Here is a 5,784-nt window from a genome sequence, read left to right as displayed (position 1 = left end):
ACAACTTAATTCATAGTAATGCTCATAGACTTATACAGGAACTTGTTAAACAACATGTTGTCTCTTTTTATGTATTTACTTATTTGTTTGCAAGCAGAGAGAGACAGAAAATAAATGGACACACCAGAGTGTCTCGCCATTTCAATCTAACTCCAGATGCATGCATCACTTTGTATATCTGACTTTTTCATGGGTACTGGGGAATTGAACCCAGGTCATTAGGCTTTGCAGGCAAGTGCCATAACCACTGAGAAATCTCTCCAGCCTTAGAATAAATATTTTTGCTATTTGTAAAAATTTTCTTTAGGATTTCAGCCCAAGTCTCTTCCTTTACTGATGAAGAGAGGTGTTAGGTAACTTTTTCAATTCTACATGCTTTAGAGAAAATACCATGCTAATACTTTTTAGGTTCTCCAGACCACCAATAGTAACTCTAAAGATAAAGTATTTTCTCATAGTGGTATCTTACTATTAGGAAAGATAATGGTAAGTGTAATGATGGTACTGATGTCTTTGATGTCAGCAATAGGAAATTTTTAATTCTTTATCATGTGCTCAATAGTATACTTCATCCAGTGTCTATCCAGTGTCTGATTGTGATTTTACTGACAAAGAAACTGAGACTTAAGGAGATTACGTCATCTGTCCAAGGTGATATGGTTGTTGCTAGACGCACCAATATTTGAATACAACTTTGGATTTGAATCTTCCTTTGAAGCTCTTCCTTCTTCTGATGCTCCAATCAGGTGAGAAAGCAGTAATGATGTAATGATGAGAGTAACATAATCATGATATATTCAAGTATTTATTGTGCATTCACCTGTACCAAGCACATCAGTGAGCATGCATTAGTAAACTTATTCCTCACACCAGTCCAATGAGGTCAACAACATCTTTATTATCCCTGTCAGCCACTGTAAGGTCAAGAATACCGTGGCTGCTTTGTGTCTGGAGGTTAGTCTTACAAAGCATGTCTCCTCTTCTTTGGCGCTTACATTCTTCCCACCACATCTTATGCAACGATCCCTGAGCCTTGGAGGGAATGATGGAAATGTCTTACTTAATGCTAAACATTCCACTGTCATTTCTCAGCATTTTGAAGAATATGAGTCACCCCAGTGGGGACCATCATCTGAAAAGTGAAGCTTCTCAAACCAAAAGTTAGAGTAGTATTATTAAATGGGCACAAATATAAATATTTAGAGGGCAGTTTGGTGGGCATAATATATACATTTAGCCAGACAATAGTAGTTTCCCTAGTAGGGCTTATGACCTCCCCAGTCAAAGGCTTTTGATTACAGTATCAGTACCAGGCATGTTTTCCCTCCTGTGGTGTAAGCCTTAAATTCAATCAGTGGGTAGTTGTTTTCCCCCATAAATCATGCCATCATGGTACTAGTTAGAACATTTAGTCTGCCTGTCCAGCAATCAAGCTTGCAGGATACACTGCTGGTTAAGACTATTGATGATTGTGGTGATTTGATTCAGATATTCCCCATAAACGCATGTGTTCTGAATGCTATTTTCCCAGCTGATGGCAATTTAGGAATTGAAGTCTCCTGAAGGAGTTGTGTTGTTAGGGGTGAGCTTATGAGTGTTATAGCCAGCTTCCCCTTGCTAATGTTTGGCACACTCTCCTGCTGCTGTTGTCTACCTGATGTTTTCCAGGAGGTGATGTCCACCTTCTTCTCATGCCATCATTTCCCCTGCCATCACGAAGCTTCCCTTCAAATCTGTATGACAAAATAACCCTTTCTTTCCACAAGCTTCTTCTGCTTGTGTGCTTGCTGCCAGAAACATGAAGCTAACTACAACAATAAAATTGGTACCAGGATTTGGTTGTTGCCTGACTGTGTGGCTTTTAACCTTTTGGAACTGATTTGTGGGAGGAGACACCTTGGAGTGCTCTAATCAGAGTTTAATGGACCATTATGCTCAGAGTTGAAATATCTGAATGCAATTAGAACTAGGATTGTGAGATTTGGCTTATAAAAGGAAGAAAGAACTCTTTGGGAACTGGTCTAGAAACAGTCTGTGTGAGCGGCTTGCTACATTCTGCCTATCTGTGCCCTGAGAACTTGTGCAGGGTTGCATTTGCAAAAATGCACTGGTGTGAGCAGATGGATATGGCACAGAAAGAAAGAAATGAAACTTGTGCCAAAACTGCTACTTACTCAGCTACAATTGGTGGAAAGATTATAGCTGTTCAGATTTGGCCAGGTGATCTGTATTGGAACTGTAGGGAAAATGTGCACTGTTTTGAAATTAAGGCTTTCTGAATGCTAAAGGAGTTGTCCTGCTCTTGAAAGTTGGTTCTATTTCCCCCCTCAGTTAACAAGTTGGAGGCCCATCAGGTACTGTGGAGTACAACACATGCAGGAAAGAGAGGGTCATTGTATTTGTTTTTGGGAAATGGCCTTGACAATGTGAAGCAGGATGTAAGACCCTGTGTGAAGACCTGATGGAGCCATGAGGAACTGTGGGTTGCAGTGGAGTCCCCCAGGACATTTTGAAATGGCAGGACTGTGAGATGGCCACCAAGGAGAGCTGCTGTCTTGGGATTCATTATTCTCCAAGCTGTGAGTAGCCTAGCTGGAAGGGTGGAATTTTTAGAATTATTGGACTTGGAGGCTTGTCACTGGTTAGAATTGTTGGAGCTACAGAATTTGATGTTTGCCCTGTTTGTTTTAAATCTTGTATTGATTGAATCTTTGTTATGCCAAGTGCTATTTTTTTGCAGTGTGAATGTTTTTTCTATGTCATTATTATTATTTTGGTTTTATGGCTTGGTTAAGAGACCTTGGGCTATAGGGATGTTTGAACACTGTTAGGATTGATAAAAACTATGGGGACTGTTACTGTTGGACTGAATGCATTGCATTTTGCATCATGTACTCTTAACAGTTTATGGGGATTAAGGGTGGAATGTGATGGTTTGAAGTAGGTGTCCCTTACAAACTCATGTATTCTAAATGCTTGATTCCAAGTTGATGGTAATTTGTGAATTGGAGCCTCCTGGAGGAGGTGTGTTGTTAGGATGATGTGTCTTATAGCCAGCTTCCCTTGCCAGTGTTTGGAACATTCTCCTGCTGCTATTTTCTACCTGATGGTGGACAGGAGGTGATATACAGTCATTGCTCATGCTACATTTCCTCTGCCAGCATGGAGTTTCCCCTTGGGTCTGTAAGGGACAATAAATTCTTCCCTCCCATAAGCTGCTTTTGGTCAGGTGCTTTCTTCTAGTAACCTGAAGCTAATTGCAAGCATGACTTCTCCACCAACAGCCTGCATAGCTCCTTTCTAGCATGTGTCAGCTATTCAACAGGAAGGAGGTTTCCCAGCTGTGTCCTTTCTTCTTAGGATTGCTTTGGCTATTTGTGGTCACTTGTGCTTTCATTTGAATTCTTATGTTTTTCAGCTAAGTAAGGAGTGCCAGTGGAATTTTGATGGGGATTGCTTTGAATCTGTAGATTACTTTTGGTAATATAATCATTTTCAAAATATTAATTCTTCCAATCCAGGAATATAGCAACTTTCTACTATCTAGTATTTTTCTTTGATTTCTTTCTTTTCTTTTTCTTTTTTAGTGTCCTGAGTTTTCATTATGCATAACTTTCACAGTTTTGGTTAAGAGTGTTCCTAGAAATTTAACATTTATAGCTATTGTGTATGGTATTTTTTTTTTCTAGATTTCTTTCTCTGTAAGTTCATTGTAAGTGTCTATGAAACATGCTGAGTTTTGTGCATTGATTTTGTGTCCTGAAGCTTTATGGAAAGTATTTATTAGCTTTAGAAGTTTTCTTGTAAATTCTGTTTGGTCTTTTAAGGATACAATCATAACATCTGCAAATAGGGGTAGTTTGACTTCTTCCTTTCCTATTTTTTATTTCTTTTATGTTCTTGTATTATTGCTTTATCTAGGATTTTGAACAGAATACTGAGTAGAACTGTTGAGAGTGGACATCTTTGCCTTGTTATTGGTTTTTGAGGAAATAATCTTAGTTTTTCCATTTACTATGATGATGGCCATGGGTTTGTCATATATGAGCTTTATTATGTTGGGACATGTTTTACTTATTCTAACTTTCTCTAGGACTTTTTTTTTTTTTAAATATGGAATGCTTCACGAATTTGCATGTCATCCTTGCGCAGGGGCCATGCTAATCTTCTCTGTATGTTCTAATTTTAGTATATGTGCTGCCAAAGCGAACACTCTCTAGGACTTTTAACATGAAGGCATGTTGGACTTTTTCAAATGCCCTTTTGGCATCAATTGAGATGATCATGTGATTTCTATATTTATTTATGTGGTATATTACATTTGTAGATTTACATATGTTGAATAAATATTGTACCCCCAGAATGATAATCTCAATGTGTTCTTGAATTGGGTTTGTGAGAATCTCCTTTCTTCCAAGCCAAACACTATCAAACTTTATTAAAGACACTTTTCATAAAAAATCATGATGTTCTAGGCAAGACATGGGTAGACAAGAATTTTCAAATTCCCTTTTTATATGGACTACCAAAATCAGGAAACCACTGTAAAATCCAATGATGTTCATTTGATGCTCTGAACAGGGAAAGTTTAGAGTGACATTAAGCATGTTGTTTGACAACTTTTCACAAGCTGACCCTGACTTTCAAGAAGTGAAATGAAAATGGCAAAATTACCATAAAAAACTCTAGAGTCTTTTACAACAGGTATTACTGTTCTTGTGAGCAACTCCATCTCAGTGATGTCACTGCAATGTCCAGATCATCTGACATGCTAGCAAAAATGATTTTTAAGAGGTAGGGTCCCAATAGGCTTCCGTTTTAAGGGAGTTAATTCTATATTGATAGTGAAAGTGGAGAGCATAAAGATGGATTTTGAGTTTTCTAATGCCACAGGACATTTGTTCCAAGGTGGCTATTGTGATAATATCAGTGACTTCTTCTTAGGCGCCAAGAAGAATCTTTCAAAACTAGAAGGGAAAAGTGTTTCTCCATCCCTCCAGCTTGGGAGACATTCTGTTAGTGACAAATGTTCCTTCCCTCCAAAAACAATGAAGTGTTCTGTGTGCAAACAAAATAGCCTTAAAAACAAGTAAAATAAAATTCTTCACTTTTATAAAACTTGATTTGAGAAAACAGTATTTCAAAGTGTATACTCACCAGAAGGCCACAATTATCAAAAATACACCCATCAAAATCTCTCTTAATTAACTATGCTTATCTCCTTAACTCTCTGTTGGAGAATCTGTTATTCTTTTACAGAGAGCAGCAAAAACCAGGGCCAACCAAAATCTATCAACATGACAAGAAAAGACAGCTGACTCCCTATGCGAACCACCTTTTGCACATCAGCTAAGGTTCAGGTGAAACCGCAGAGGAATTCATAAGTAGAGTACTGCTCTCAAGGCCAGCCTAACAACCTGTGCCAGTGTGATGGCAATAGATACTGAGGACACTCAAAATGTATCAAAGTGGAAATCCAGAAGTTGCTGAGAGTTCAACATTAAAGCAGACCTACAACACACCTACCAAGTCTCAGGGAATTTTGTGGGAGAGGGGGTGAAAGGAAGTAAGAGGCATCTGGTATACAGTAGTATCCAGAAGCATTGTCCCCCTCCCCAATAACTGACTGCTGTTCTCAGTGAAATGGGGGCAGGGAGGAGGGAAATTATGGCACCAACACATGATGTGTCCCTACAAAGTTTCTACTTAAACAATAATAAACAAAAGCACACACTTCACTTGGCATCCCCAGCGCCTCCAGCATTCTGTGCCTGCTCTATGTGG

The 5,784-nt window shown here is 38.6% G+C and overlaps 1 non-coding gene across 1 annotated transcript; it reads right to left on the bottom strand.

Annotated features, from left to right (window-relative positions):
- Positions 1–4,107: 4,107 nt before the first annotated feature.
- LOC123453392 lies at positions 4,108–4,213 on the bottom strand. Its single transcript, XR_006632785.1, has one exon. It is a non-coding gene; the product is annotated as a U6 spliceosomal RNA (small nuclear RNA).
- Between the last annotated feature and the right edge of the window lie 1,571 nt (positions 4,214–5,784).

The sequence above is a fragment of the Jaculus jaculus genome, chromosome 11 (genome assembly GCF_020740685.1).
Source record: "Jaculus jaculus isolate mJacJac1 chromosome 11, mJacJac1.mat.Y.cur, whole genome shotgun sequence".
NCBI lineage: Eukaryota > Metazoa > Chordata > Mammalia > Rodentia > Dipodidae > Jaculus > Jaculus jaculus.
This window is presented reverse-complemented; position numbering and strand designations above follow the sequence as displayed.